General features: G+C 41.8%; 1 long non-coding RNA gene across 1 annotated transcript; it reads left to right on the top strand.

Moving 5' to 3' along the window:
* The first annotated feature begins 5,369 nt into the window (after window positions 1-5,369).
* On the top strand, window positions 5,370-6,570 carry LOC125288746. Its single transcript, XR_007192525.1, has 3 exons — window positions 5,370-5,561; window positions 6,192-6,294; window positions 6,434-6,570. It is a non-coding gene; the product is annotated as an uncharacterized LOC125288746 (long non-coding RNA).
* Window positions 6,571-16,513: the final 9,943 nt, after the last annotated feature.

Genomic DNA, 16,513 nt, shown 5'->3' with positions numbered 1-16,513 from the left:
TTGATCTGTATTGTCTTAGCTTGCCATGGCCAAAGATTCCCAACACCCGCTCATGCATAAAGTGACCATTTGCTCCTTGTTCTGGCCCCTCTACTGAGAGGGTAACTCATTCCTGGGCCTACTTGATGTCTTATAGTGAGATAGGCCAACCTCATTATCATACAGTATTGCTCTCTAAATATGCATTGTGAATAATACATTCATGTTTGGTCTTGAATTAATACGTGTAATGTGGGCAACAGTTTGATCATGGTTTCATTACAATTGAATGTATCTGTGCATAGTTGTAGATTAAGAATTAAACTGTAGCATAAAGTTATGATATCTACCTGGGCCACACCCATCCACCTCAGACAACAAAGGCTCTGATGAGTCAGGGGTGGCCCAAGTGAATGATAAAAGTGGAGGCTCTTGTCCTCCGCGGGCTCTTCTCTCTCCTTTTCCATCTCCACTCTCCTCTTGAGCCAGGCCCTTGTGGCTTGGTGTTCTGCCCCTCTCCCCCTCTTCCTCTCTCTCTGTCTCCCTTTGTCTTTCTCTCTCTCTCTCTTTCTCTCTCTCCCTTTCCTCTTGTTAACTGGTTAAGTTTATCTCTGTGTTTTGATAAGCTTCCTTTGTTCCTTTGGTTGTTACATTGTTACAGTAGACCATGTGAGTTTACTTGTACATCCAACTGAAGTGATATTGGTTACATTTACCTTAAGGCTTAATGCCTAATAAATTGTTCATTTGCCTACCAATCGGATAACTTTAATTATTGTAGTGTGCCATGCCATTCTCCTCCATAGCTGATAAACTAGTTACTTGGTAATTGATTGGTGATACAAATTCTTAATCAAATGGAGTCAGATTAACGAGTATGTAATAATATCATTGCCATTTAACTCTTCACCCTATTTGTCCACACAAGCTCTTTCAAGTGAGGATATAGCCAGACGTCTCTATGTTTCCGAGGCTATATATAATTTCTGAGCGTCTTACAATACACTGACTGGTGATCAATGACTTTATTAAATAAGACAACAGTTAACATTTTTAACAGAAAGAGAATAGATATCCACTCACAGTACATTCAAGAATGAGAACATCGACATGAGACTATTAAAGTCAGAGTCATACTGAAATGTAAGACATATAACAGTACCTGGTCAGGACATTTTAAATGAGGGCAAACAAGTGCTGCAAAGTTTTAAGAAGAGATGTCGACACACTATGACTCCCACAGTTTATGTCAAGGTGCAAAAGTTGTATGACTCAACAATTATTAAAGTACTGTTAAAGTATGAGATGCCATGGCACATGTCAGTCTTCTGTCAGTGCTGAGTAGGAGGCCTGACAAGGTTTTCAAATAAATGAATGCCTCCCAAACTAGTTGTCCATCCATCCCATCAGGACAGAGTTTTGTCTGCGTAGGCTACCTTAGGTAAGGAGGAACATTTTTGGTTGAGCCAGTTCAATTCAAGTGTAGTGACCTGAACAAGAAACAAAATTCTTGACAAAAAAGTGATCGTTTTAATAGCTTTTGCCAAACACTGGAGGTTTGACATTACGTTGATAAAAAGAGCTTGTCAATTGGTGATAGGTGGCCCACAACCCACTACATTTTCCCGCAGTCCATTTTAATTGCACTTTGCGGTAATGTTCTATTTTAAATGTAATGCCTGCCGACAAGGACTATCTGCTAATGTTGCTCCTGTTTAATTTGCCCTCTGAGGTGGAAAGTTTTTTTTTTTTTTTTTTTTTTTAGTTTTGACACACACTTTCTCTCTCCCCCTCCCCCCCTCACCTACCTCCCCCTCCCCCATCCCCCTTCACCTTTTCTCCATTCTGAAACGCCCCGGAGGTTTATCGGGAGTGTCTGAGATAGGCATCACGGCGCTGCAGATTGCGCCGTGGGTGCCGTGGTAACAAGTGCCTCTTCCTGCCCCTGCCAGTGTCCCTATAGACTGTCTGTTTGTTACAGAGGAGTGCAATCAATAGTGCCAAAGAGATTAGTTCTGTCCTAATCTGATAAAACTCTGCGAAGCAATTATATTCCTTTACACTGTTCACTAATTGGACTGTCATGAGCGTTAAACATTTGCACAGAGAGGCAGTGACAAGCGTCGTGAGCTTCGCAGTCTCCATAAATATTAAATACAATGAGCAAATCTCCAAAGCTCTGTCATGGTTTGGCTGTTGGCGATTCTTGATTATGAATGCATCCCTCTTTAAATAATCCAATAACAATTGCTGTTTTGTTTGTGTGCATGCGCATATGTGTGTGTGAATGTGTGTGTGTGTGTGTGTGTGTGTGTGTGTGTGTGTGTGAGTATCTCAGTGTTTGCCTGTGTGTGTGTGTTTAACTAATGCTGTTTGCCATGCTTATCATGATGTCTTGTGTGTGTTTAAACGCTGGCATAAGGCTCAGTGGAAATTGCAATCTGTGCAACTAAATTGTGTCTGACACTTCTCTGATGTCATGATTGTCATTGTCCTCTATGGGAATGGAGCGCATCTGCATTCTCTGCATCCTCAGATTGATTTTTGCCCTGATAGGAACTGATCTCTACTCTTCCCTTCGCCATCCATAAAGTGGTAATAATGAAATACCACTTCTGTGTTTATAAAATAAAGCCTGCTCTCCAGTTTACTATGAACATCAATATGAGCCCCATACTCCATAACAAGATATATTATTTAACAGAGACACATGAGAAAACATATTCAGTTATATACCATAAAGTGTTTTGGACTTAAGAGCCCTATGCCATCACACACACAAACTGTACACACACTCTCTTCTCTCTCACCATTTCACTACATTTCACACAGTAGTATCTCTATGTATGTGACAAATAAAACTATGAATTTGTGAAACACACACACACACACACACACACACAGTGGGCTCTTATCACCTCATATGTAAAACATGAAGTGATTATAAACATTGCAGAGCATGGAGAAATGCATTGTTGCTGGGAGTGATGAATTTATGGCCTGCTGCATACCAGCATGAATAAGGGGCCTCTACTGCTTGAAATCCCTTACTCACCATTATGAATGGTAAGCAGTTGTAAGACATGTGTCTGGTATTACATGGACGAAATCATACTAGGATTTATTAAATCTGTAATTGCTGTAGGTAAAATGGCTGCCAAATAGGTTTAGATCAACAGTCATAAACATTCCTCCAGTTACCGTAATTGATACACACAAAACCTGAACATTTCCTTTATTCAGGTTTCCACTCTAAATCATGTTAAAAGCCTGGTAACTACATGTTTCCATGCAAATAAAAAAACCCAGCTACAATCAAATGTAAACTAAAACATCCATTGTGGGAAATAAGTGCTTAAATTTGTATCTGGTTCCATACAAATCAATTCAAAATACAAAGGAATCAAAGTCAAAAGAATAATTACTCCCCGTCATTGGAGCAGCCCAGGCTGCCTCAGTGCTTGGAAAACTCCCAACTCTCCCTGGTGAAACCGAAAGAAAGATTAGACCCATTACCTCTGTTCATGCATCATCCCGCTCACTGATCAGCTAATCTATCCCTGCCCCTGAAAGGCAAACAGCCCCAAACGTATGGACGAAAGGGAGGAGATAATTGTCATTCACATAATTGTGTGATTGCAAACCACTTGATTCTGGAAAACATTCCCATGTCGCAGCCTCATGGCCCCCTTTCTTTCTTTCTTTCTCTCTCTCTCTCTCTGTCTCTCTCTCTCTGTCTCTATCTCTCTCTCTCTTTCTCCGACACAAGGCCAATTCATTTATTTTCATAAAAATCAATATGGTCCTTTAGGGGACAAAGGTAAATTACTCCATTAAAGCAAGGGCCTGTAATCAATGCATAATGAATATGTGATGTCTGCGTAGGGGTTAAAAGTGGGTCCGCAGCGGAACGTGCCAGGAATAAGCCGCTGTTGTTTTAAATTAGCCCGACATCCAACCGGGGCGCCGATGCCTGTCGCATTCCAAAGTCAAGACCTCTTCTGTCAGATCTTACCATTCACATGCGGATCATCCAAACAGCAACATTTATTAGTCCACTTGTATGTAACAGCCAGTGGACATGCGACTATTTATATTAGAATCATAAAAGTGGAAATATTTCAAGTGAGAATGGGGGGGTGGGGGTATGAATGTCCAGTGGTGTTAGCGATGTTGCTATCACAACATCAACTAGATGTACCGCAGAGCGGTACAAAATATGACCGCCGCCCAGTCCAGCACATTTTTTTCCACAAAAATAAGTCACGCTGAAAGGTCTATATGATTCTAACTGTCGCACTAAATTGCATTATCCACACTCAATTCTCACTGGTATCTTCTAGACAACAAGTACCAAAACATGATTAGTTCATAGATTTTACATGTAAAATTCATTTTATACAACCCCACCCCCATCTTGCCTGTTCATAATTCTGAGAAATTCTTGAATTGTGTGCATGTGTCGCGTGTACATGTTTATGTTTATGTGTGTGTGTGTGTGTGTGTGTGTGTGTGTGTTGTGTGTGTGTGTGCTGCCCGCGTATGTGCCTGTGTTTTGTGCATATGCATGCATGCGTACATATATGTCTACTATGTGTGAGTATGTGTCATAATGTCGACGATTACTGTGAATGTATGTGTGCGTGTGTATCTGTTTATGCACATGTGTGCATATGGAATGGGTTAACATGACCCCTGAAGGCAAACATTCTGAAAAAATTGGTCATCCTAGGCCCTACAGTTCTCAAGATATCCTTTCGGGGGTCCAGTCCAGCGGGGGGGCTACAGATCAAAACGAAAAAAGGATGGTTCCATGCTATCCATGTGGGGATACCTGCCCACCAAGTTTCGTGTACCCCGGTCTTTCAGTGTCCCGGGAATCCTTGTTGGTGTACGGTCACTAAATGTACACATAAATTATTTTATTGTAAGGCCCCCCATGAACAAAAGTTCACAAAACTTGGCATGCATTCGGAGGGTGTCATAATGATCCTACACTTTAAATTTTGTGCAGTTTTGACCATGTCAGCCAGAGATATTGTGATGAAAACACCTAATTTTTTGCTTTTTAAAGCTACATTGTGTACTTTTTTGAGTTAATTCTTAGCAAAAACCCATTTGTTCTTTCAAAAATATGTGCTCATTCATGTGTAATTATTTCCACCTACTAATCAAAGTATTCTCGTAAGTGTAGAATCTGCTATTCTGAATACATACGCACGAGTCGGGCGAATGGCTGAATCCATGTTGCGCCTCCATCTTTGAAATACATTCGCCAACGAGGGACATTCCTGGAAATTCAGCTCCGCCTTTCGCGCTTGTAGGCAACACTCATTGCCTGATTAGTCTACTAGCGACAGCTGGCAGATTTGAAAGTCTGTTGAAGATGGAGGATTACACCTATTCTCGAGGACATGAAAAGGAGTCGCCAAGGAAGCGAAAAAGACAATTAAAACGACATTGTGATCGGAAAAACAACAGACCAAAGTCAATATTGGAATGGCTTTTCTAAGATGGAAAGAGCTTGTGAGGAGCAAGGATTTTAAAAGGGACGCCGAAGTTGCCTGCTTTCTTCTCGACAGGTAATTCGTAATTCGGCCTATTCGTGTAAATTCGAAGTTTTATAGTTTTATAGCTAACTATAGCATGGTTGTCCATAACGCTAGAACGAGTCTGGGATACTTTTCCTCGCATCGATGAAAAATGATTGTCTAGGCAACGTTGTAACAAAAATCTGCTATGACGGATCAATCAAAGGCATAGGGCACTGTAAATTGTAGTTATTTTTAATTGTTTTGCTTTGTAGCCTAAATGTATCCTAATCTGATAATGCTAGGGTAGCCAATTCCAAGGGTGATGTGCACCTGTCATGTCCTAATTAATTGTAGACGTAGCCTACTAATTACTAAATTGTCTGAAAGTTTTTCACCATGAGTGTAGCCTACACCTCAGAATGGGGGAAGGGTAGACTAGTCCATTACACTTGTGAATGGAGCAAGGTAGACCAGCCAGCCCATTGAGACTGATCAATGAGGGTCAAAGTCATTATCATGCAATAAAATACGGACAGAACTGTTTTGATTGAACTTTAGTCAATGCATCTACTGTACCAAAATACATCTTTCTTCATGGTCATAAAATGAATGGCCGCTAGGCTACTTTGTTTGTGGTTTAAGGAGACATTCTAACATGTACTGCTATTTTTTGTCCAGCTATGAGAGAGAACTGAGAGCAGTCACATCAACACCAATGAAGGGAAAGCCCTCTAGTATTAACTACTCCAGAAGTGTCCAGCATTTCTAGTGGGCCAGACAGGTCAGCCACTGCATGAAAACAATTGTTGATTCTATGTGATTGTTGTTTGATAATAACTGAAAGTATATTTTTAATAACTTGGTGTTTACCATTTTATGTACTGTCATATGTTGTGAAACGCTCTGCTTATTCATTTCAGATGAGCATCTTGGCACAACTGCAGAAGCCCCTGAAATTGAGAACCTTGAACAGAGGTAACCCATCAATGCTCATAATGTCTATACCCTAACCATTTATATATATTTTTTTACAAAGCCTACATGACATGAGCATCGTGGAGGAGGATGTGGACAAAATTCAGTGGTCTTGTTATGTGATGCACGTGCATGCCTTCATTGTTCCTTATGTAACCTTGCCTGTAACTCAGTCTAGGCAAAATAGCACTAGACAGATTAGTAACAATATGTTGAACTATATAAAATGGTGTGTATGTCTAACGACACTGCATGTCTCCCAAAGGATCAGCTTTCCAGGAGACTGCAAATTTAGAATGATGGCCCATGTTGCTTCAAAGGCACCATACAAAAAAGAAGGGTTCATGTGTAAATACCATCATTTGTTAATTTCTGTAAATAAATATTGCAAATAACATTGTTAACTATGTTACTGTCATTTGGTGTTTCAAAATGGTAAATTACCACAGCTCCTTTTTTAATTGTTTGTGGATGTAAGCAGAAGAAGTACAGCATGAACAGTCTCTTATCAATTCTAAAAGTTTTTATTTTCATGAAAGCAAAATATAACAATGTACCAGTGTAAAATAAATTAAATTCAATTTTAAAAGGAACAGGCAGTACAAGAACACTAATACAAAACTATTTACAATAACACAACATTATAGGAAGGTGATATAAATTCCAGAGATGTCCCTGAGGGTCAGGGAATTTATCCCTTGAGAGATCCCTTATCCTACACACACAGCTTGGGATCACTCTTCTATCACCCTGTCATAGAGACCCATGCTGCCAGAAAATGAAATGTCTGTAGGTAGCATATCTGAACTCTATTGTCATCACCTGGCTCTCTTACACAGCCTAATGCTGTGATGTCCTCCCTGTACTGCCTGTGAATCTGGAGAAAACCTTCATCTAGGCAGTACTGTATGAAGTGAGGCAGAAGGCTCATACAGGTGGCTGGGTTTTGTCCACAGCATTTTCTCTCCCAATCAGTTGGCATGTCACTGCAGTGTGTACAAGTACACCAAGGCATCCCTGGCACAGGTGGGGGGACGACATGTCTGCACTGATCCATCATCAATGCATCAAACACCAGACCTGGCTGCCTCATTAGCAACTGTGTGGTGAGGTTCCTGTGCTCTTGCAGGCTCATTCCATCCACAAGTCTCTAAAGAAATAAGACACAAGAAATAAGATCAGATAGGCTTGTTTAGGTAGCAAAGTTAGAAAAATATTACTAATTTTTTAAGTGTTCACACAAAATGATGAAGAATATTGTGTGTATGGACAATAAAAAGGTGAAAATGTTGTTGTGTAACATTTTCTATAGACCATAACGGAATCATATGTGTCGTGATTTCACTGGCAGACAACTCGCATCATGCAGTTGACTGGCAACAGCTAGAAATGGCTACATATAAACAATGGAGATACAAACAGGCAGGGAAGCTACACCAAGCGCGTAATTGAAGCCTTCCGTTCACAACGCGTAAAATCAATTTTAGAAGAATGGCCTATTTTTTTTTCTGGTGTAGTTGCAGCAGGCGCAACGCAAACGAACGTGTCTGGTGCAGCTTCCAAGCTAATTTCGGTGTCATTGACATTGATACTGTTCAGAGAAATATATTAAAAACACAAACCTCCGTTGCTTCTCTCCTTTGTCTTTGAAGTTCTTCCACTCTCTCCTCGTAATCTTTGGAGAGTCTTACTTTTTCTTTGCCTAGGAGGTCTCACCGATCCTCTGCCACTGGCTCTTGGCTTTTCTTTACCTTTCCCTCTTCCTTTACCTCCGTTGCATTGACTGATCTCTGACTCTGCTCACTGAGAAAAATAGTAGGCTACGCTGTAAACATTGCCTTTACACTATTAATCTCGCACATACAGAATAACGAAGGCACTGATGCTGTACTAACATTAGCATGCATTCGTTTGGGAACCTGATAGCTAATGCTAGCAATGAAATAGTAGCCTACCAAAACGAAAACGTAAAACTATTATTCACTTTACATAGAGGTCATAACCAACATGTTTACTGGCTATATAAAGCTAAATGCAATGTGTAATTGTTTTCTAAAGTAGCCTCATCACTGGAAGGAACACTGGACTAAGTCATAGTAGGCCTCTACTGGAAGCCATGTTAACCTTGGCATGAAACGGCCACCGTAGGAGTTAAAATGGGCTCGGAATGGGAGGGGCTAGAAAGTAATATTCAGTTTGTTGTCATATAGAATTTCACCGCTAGATGGGAGAAGTTCTTACACAAGGTAGCTTTAATTTTTAACTAGGTGGCGCTATAGATGAAATAAGTGGTAATGGGATGGGTTGACATGCCCCCTTAAGACCAACATACGAAAAAAAGGTGGACCTCCTAGGCCCTACGGTTCTCGAGATATTCACAGAAAACTGTCTCCGGCCACCTACAGGCCAGTTGGTGTATAGTAACATAAATTCATTTATTGTGTGGCCCCCCATGAACGGAATTCCACGAAACTTGGCGTGCATTCAAAGGGCGTCATAATGATCCTACATTTCCAATTTCGTGCAGTTTTGACTATGTTAGGTCACAGATACCTGCGATGACAACACCTCATTTTTACTTTTTTGTGTTTAACTAGGTGGCGCTATACATGAAATGAGTGGTTATGGAATGGGTTGACATGGCCCCTTGAGATCAACATACAAAAAAAAATGGTCCTCCTAAACCCTACGGTTCTGTGTCTGCCCTACCCTCCTTTCGGGGGGTCCAGTCCAGCGGGGGGGGGCTACAGATCAAAACGAAAACGATGGTTCCATGCTATCCATGTGGGGTTACATGCCCACCAAGTTTCAGGTGGTACCCGGTCTTTCAGTGTCCCGCAATCCTTGGACGGAAATTTGGACATCGCGAAAAAAAAAAAAAAAAAAAAAAAGAAAAACTAAACCTATATGACCACCGCTTCGCTGCGCGGCGGTCATAATTACACAAGGCTAATGATAAGGGGCCCATCCCAACCCCTCCCTTTGTGAGTGCCACCTCTGATGCTTCCTCTGACTGTTTCACGGCACGTTGACGTGAAATCTCACTGGTGCAATGCTATTTTTAATTTGGCCCTGCAGCTGCAGCCACATTCCAAGGGGCCAATTAGCTTGTGGATCAATGCTGGTCCAATTGCCATAGCTTAGTAAACATGTTTAATGACAGTAAGTGAGAGAGAGAAAGAGGAAGAGAGAGAGAGAAAGAGAGAGAGAGAGAAGAGGGGAGTGTGGAGGATGTGAGAGAGGTGGTTAAAGTGAAAAATAGATTTTAAGAGGCAAAGAGAAACATACAGACAGAACAACTTTGTACGTGCAAGAGAAATTGAGAAAGTAAAAACAGAGATCCATTGACATGAGCAGAGAGGAAGAGAGAGAGACAGAGAGAGAAAGAGAGAGAGAGGGAGACTTAAACAGAAGGCACTTTACGAGGTCTGCTTTTTAAGAGCCTGCTGCTGAGATGACACAGATGGCAGGCCGAGGGGTGACAGGACAGGCAGGGTGTGTGTGGACAGGGGAGAGAGAGAGAGAGAGAGATGACACCCAGGACAACACTCATGGGTAATCCCATCAGGCCATGCAGCAGCACCAGCACACGCCACACACACAGACACTTGTCTAGGCCCAGGTCCTTCCCCACATCTCAGCTGTAGATAGGGGCTGCCATGTCTGGTATCGACCAACCTTACTCCTAATGAAGCGGGACCAATCAGATTGGGCTGGCCTGCATGAGGAGACAGGGAGAGCTGGAAATGAGTGTGTGTGTGTGTGTGTGTGTGTGTGTGTGTGTGACTCAGAGAACACCATGAAGGAACACAGAGAGAATAAACACATCGATGATGCACAAGTAAACACACACATTAGGGAACAAGTCAGAGCAGTAATGACATAGGCTTGAAAAAATGCATTAGTGTGTGTGTGTGTGTGTGAGAGAGAAAGAGAGAGAGAGAGAGAGAGTAAGTGGTGGGTGTGTGGGTCCATGAACTTGTGTATGTATTCATGTGAGGCTTTTTGTTACTGGCAAAGATGATGGGATATAAAGCAAATGCATGTCTAGACTCATCATAGCCAAAGCCATAACATTGCCCTTCAGAAAAGTTTGTGTACGGTGTTAACAATTTGGGCAAGTGTTATTATCACCATGTGTGTGTGTGTGTGTGTGTGTGTGTGTACGAGTTTGTGTATTAATAAGCATCCATCCTGAACTGAAACGTTCATGCGCCATAAAGCCTAACCCAGCGGCTGACCATATATCTGTCTAATAGTCGCCCTCCTGCCAGATGACACACAATAATGAACACACACACTGAGTGGTTTTATGCCCCTTTTCCGGCATAGGCACAGGGTGCCAGCTTGTCTCGATACCCATCTGCGAACCGTGTCTTCTGCCCAGAGGGTCAGCTTTGGCTGATGGCATACTATGTGCTCTGAAAAAGGGGGTTTCTTGATGCAGTTCATGAACGGAATGTGTTGTGCCCATTTGTCCATTACAAACACAAAAGCATCCTCTTCATTGTCTCATCTTATCTCTGCCGCTCATATGTACAAATTAATATATTAAATCACATTAAATACTGAATGGAAGAAAGAATACATATATATTTGGCATACTATATTAAGTAATAATACCGTAACAGCAATTGTGGTCTGGTGCAATTTCCCAGACTAAATGAATTATGGCTTGATTAAGCCTAATTATTGTGACTAACCAGTTTATTGCATAATTTGGTCTAATTGGTTTGACTAATTGGCTTAAAAAATCCTCACACCCACTTTGGGCTTTTTGGAGATGCATCCAGGGAGGTGGGTTTCCCATGAGAGGACTGATTGTGCCTTCTGCAATCCTGCATTAGGATGACAGCTACTTAGGAAATCAAAAAAACCTACAAACAGCCGTGACAAGCTTCTCGGTTTCCCAACAGCCGCTGTGGGTCGAGAAGGCACATCATATCATTCATGTAAATACTACACACTTGAGAGCAGTCATGAGAAAAGTCTTATACTATTATGGGAAGTGAGTCAGGGGTATCTAAAAAGACATTCATTTGTTTGTTCATCCACTTATCCATTCATGTGTTTATGACTCTGTGTTTACCTATTGAGTGTATTCATTAATGTGTTTATTCATTTTAATGCATTTCAGACTCTATTTATCTACAGTGTCATACTGTACATTGCAGTATGTGCATCCCTGGAGCTTAGGGAAGATCAGACTTCAAATGGTCTGGCTGCTTGGAAATTAGGTCTGCCTTACAGAGCTACAACCCCATAATAACGATGTGTAAGGTTTCAGTAGGCCCTGGATAAATTGTATTTATCTGTGTTACAAAGGAGGTTAGCCCTCTCCAGAGGAAAGTGATGTCTTATTCTGTAACCTTAACATGGCTTAAAGAGACAGAGAGAGAGAGAGAGGAAAGAGAGAGAGAGAGAGACAGAGAGAGAGAGAGAGAGACAGAGAGAGAGTACCAGAGAGAGAGTGGGAGAGGGACTCAAAGATAGAAAGGGGAGAGAAGGGTGAGTGTTATAGATAGATATAGATAGATAGCACAACCTCATTGCTTTCCCTCTCTTCCATCACACACACATGCACACACATACACACACACACACACACACACACACACACACACACACACACACACACACACACACACACATACGGAACCCTTGACTTTGTTGGGGGTGAAAATTCGGGTCAAGGTCAATGCTACTCCTCTATGAAATTTTACACCCAATTGTAAAAGAATCCATTTCCATCCTAATTCCGTCAAACGGCCTTTCCGAGACTCTTGCCACTGGATGGAATCTAATTGTGAACATGGAGAGAGAAAGCTGAAATCCGATCAGGTCTTAAGCGGCCAATAGACCCACTCCTAGCCAAGCATCCATGTTCCCGTGCGCCATGGAGGATTTGCCAAGCTGTTTTTTACCTATGTAGGCAAATTGCTGGTACAGACACCTAAATGGCCATGGCTCTTATACTATAGCAACTTATGTTCAAATTCAACCATGTAAATGCAGCAATTTCATCAATGCATCAGAGGAAAATGTCGAACCTATAAAGAGTCTCTGAAGCACAGTGTATATTCAAATACTATATGCTGTCATGCTCAATCTGAAAAAGCAATAAACGCATGGATGTGAGCGGTATGTGTTGTCAGGGCTGGGCAAAGTGAAAGGTTTAACTGTTGAGCTTCACCCAAGTATAGAATCAAATCAGTGTGTGGCCAGACAGAGAAAGTGCTTCATACACATTATGTGTAAAAATCCAATCATTGACAAGCTCTTAGAACAAATATGCTCCACTTCTGTGTCTGCCTTCCTTGTATGATCCCCTTCCTTTGAAACCCCTTAACATGTATCATCAACCACAAAATGAGTGTGACGCATCTAGCTAGCATGTCTGAGATCCTAACTGGCAAATCCACTTATCAGGTGTCTACATCTCCCGCTCCGCACACAGGATACACACACCTTAGAGACATCCTGATGAATGAAGCTGATTGGTGAGTGTTTTTGTGTGTGTGTGTGTAAATGCGTCTATGTGTGTGTTCGTGTGTGTGTGTGTGTGTGTGTGTGTGTATGTGTGTGGCCATTTGTAATTATAATGTTCTGAAAGCATTATCAGCTCGGCACACTCATGTCTACAGAGTGCGTAGGGGCTCGACGGGTGACCTGCATCCAGTGCACCATCTTGAATGATAAATTAAATATCTGTTTTTGAGACAAGCCCACAAAAACCAATTACAACTCTGCGAATAAATATTTAATCCCTGTATCCAAAAGCAATTTATCACTCCCCACCCGACGAATTCAAACCAGGGAACTGGACTAAGGGTAAAACTGGTTTAATTTGCTCCTGTGGCTGCAGAGGATAGAGTGGATTTTGAATTATAAGATGGTTCGGAGGTGTGTGTGTGTGTGTGTGTGTGTGTGCGCGCGCGTGCATGCGTGCATACATGGTATCCCACTCTTTCTCACTGTATTTGTGTGTGCCTGTGTGCTTCTCTTTCTCTCTCTCTCTCTCTCTCTTTTCCACTCTGCCCCTCTCACTAGCTCTCAGTGTGTGTGTGTGTGTGTGTGTGTGTGTGTGTGTGTGTGTGTGTGTGTGTGTGTGTGTTTCTTCCTGTTTTAAAGTTATTGAAGCTCATGAAAACTGTTCCTGCAGCACACAGCGCTCTATCAGAATGCTCCACAGGAGTTAAAAATCACTCAAGCATTACAGCATGGGATTATAAATGACCACTATTTCGATTTTTCTCACTTTCTACTACTTCTTCTCTCTCACACACACACTCTCTGTATTGTTTTTTTTACAGCTTCTCTCCTACAGTTAACCCTCCGTGCCGTGGCAGTATTTATTTACATGTGCTACTGTCAAAACATGAGTTGCAGTTCATGGCCAGCTCCTTTTGAATGAATAATGTGTCTGGATGCAGGTGTTGGGAAAGCCTTATTTCAGGACCATGGAGAGCTCTCATTCTCTCTACTCCCCCTGGTGGCCAGGGACTGCAGTGCCTTCGCTTTGTCCACACCATTTCCATAATATAATTACATCTGACAAACCCATATGGGATTAATTTGATGGCCATTATAATACTTCATATAGATTGAAGATATTTAAACTAGTTCATGGGCAGGGACATAGGAAAGGTCCACGTTTAAAAACTGGAGGAGGGAATCCATTCTCAGTCATTGCTAATGCAGTGGCCGTCTTGCGGCAACTTGATTTACAGATTGATTCTTAAACTAGACTGGCAGCTCTAAGTGAAGAGAGACACTGTCAGGGCATCAATCTCTGTTTGACTTCTGATTGAAAATATGCAGCACAGTGTTGCCCTTAAATGGAGACAAGCCCTCTGTTTAGTTCCCTCTGAGCGTCTAAGACTCAAGAGCCAACAAAAGAGTGCCTGTCAGTCTTCCTGTACAGTCAGAGGGCTGATCTGCATATCTGTATGGATATCCGTTATTTGGGCCCCTGTAGATATGCTGAAGTGAGTGAATGTAGTCGAAGAAAACTGTCAATTACTGATATTTCTAGTAACTGGAGGGAGAGATTTCTATATGTGGCATAGTCCATATGACCAAATAAATATATGTAAACCGACACACAGACACACTCACAGACTTTGAGCTGAAATACATTACAGTACATTTTTGTGACTTTTCCTGCCATATTCTGTCAATTTACTGACAGCATATTTGTCAAATAACATTTCATCATGAAGTTTTTTTTTACTGAGGAAAGATTTCCTATTGCTTTTCTGTCACAGCTGTTTTGCTTTTTTACACAAGTGGATATTGTTATCCCTCTCCTCACAAAGCATTGTTTTCATATTCCATTTCCAGTACGACACTGCATCACAGTGTTTTACAGGGACTTTATTGTCACTGACTCAGCATGAGCCACTTGCAAGCTCCATCTCCATATTTTCATTTAATCCATCTTTATTTGAAAACACAAAATCTTTCTCTAAACACACACACACACACACACACACACACACACACACACACACACACACACACACACACACGGAGTACACGTACAGTGCACGTACAGTTTACTCTAAACTGCCGCTTTTCCCTACATCCAGTAATTTGCAACAGCTCATTAAAACCAATGAGAAGCTTGCTTACTCCTGCACCCTCATCTGACCTCGCGGTGACTCGAGAAGACATGCGCCATCACACAGACACAGACTGCCCGCCTGCTTGGCCACCTTTAACCAGCTCTCCGCTCTGGGCCGGCTTTCATTCTGTGCTCAAGCCATCATACATAACAAAGTGACCTCTGCAATCCACAATGCTTAATATCGGATTATTAGACAAGAATCACATACCTCACATCGTCTCCTTTAAAGACTTGATTGATATGAGTTTACACTGTGCAGGAGTGCAGGGATAAAAGGAATGAAGACAAGACAATGACAATTTCAAGGCAGAGCAGAGCAAATGTTGCTGGGCTAGATGCATTCGGCGCGTATCCTGTCTCAGGACATTGAATTTAAATGAACAGAGCAGCTCGGAATTGCATTGATGTCACCCACACAGGCCTCGCCATGGGTGAGATTTGCATTTGTTGGCCTTAAGACACACACACACACACACACTGAGACAGACTTCTGGCTGCTGTTTGTTTCTCCCACAGATAGCGAATGTCTCATTTAGCCGTGCGAACAGCGGTGCTCTTCAACGGGCGTCTTTGGGGCCGGGTTGAACTGTGCCCCTCTTGGAATGAAAAATCATTTATATGCATCACTTTCCATGTCAAGCTTATCTTCAGCAATGTTTTATACATGAGGCCTCTCCGGCTCCTGCCTCCCCATCTTAAGCCAAATTCCATTTTTGTTTGTGTTTTTGATGGAGTATTATACATATGTATACACAGGGCATTATGTTGTTTTTGCATTCATGTGAAAAATTAAGAGTATTCGCTGTTGACAGGGAAAGCTACTGTGCATCTCAATCACACGCTTGTGAAAAGACTAAAGGAATATGTGCGTGATAAGGAGGGGGAAACCGATTTGATAACAGGGGAGATAAATAGCTGCCTTCCAGGGTATGTAGTGTGGGATGATCACGGGTAAATGACGATGAAATGTGCTATATTGCAGGGGTGGGGAACTGAACCGAATTAGAACATTAGAGTGTTTGTCAACTCTCAGAACGCTTTGTCACAATGATCATTGTCACACACTCCTTTTCCAGTCCAAAAATGTTCCACCAAAATAAGAGAACACACACATGGAAATCCAGCACAATCATTAAAGGTGAAGTCAGCAATTGTGCATGGCACTGCATTTGTTTGTTTATGTTTACATTTACATTTCTTAGCAGACACTTTTGTCCAAAACCACGTACATAATATTTTAACCAAGGACCAAACAAAACACAACACACCAGAGGTAGCTCACCCCTACCTCCACACAGTGTTTTTTATTTGGGGGACAGGCTGCCCCCAAAATGTTTTTTTTTCCAGTTTTTGGAGCCTGGGCTGCTCTCAGTATGGGCAGATCATGAGGAGATGT

The sequence above is a fragment of the Alosa alosa genome, chromosome 23 (genome assembly GCF_017589495.1).
Source record: "Alosa alosa isolate M-15738 ecotype Scorff River chromosome 23, AALO_Geno_1.1, whole genome shotgun sequence".
In the NCBI taxonomy this organism is placed as follows: domain Eukaryota; kingdom Metazoa; phylum Chordata; class Actinopteri; order Clupeiformes; family Clupeidae; genus Alosa; species Alosa alosa.
Note: the sequence above shows the minus strand (reverse complement) of the source record. Positions and strands in the feature narration are given on the sequence as shown.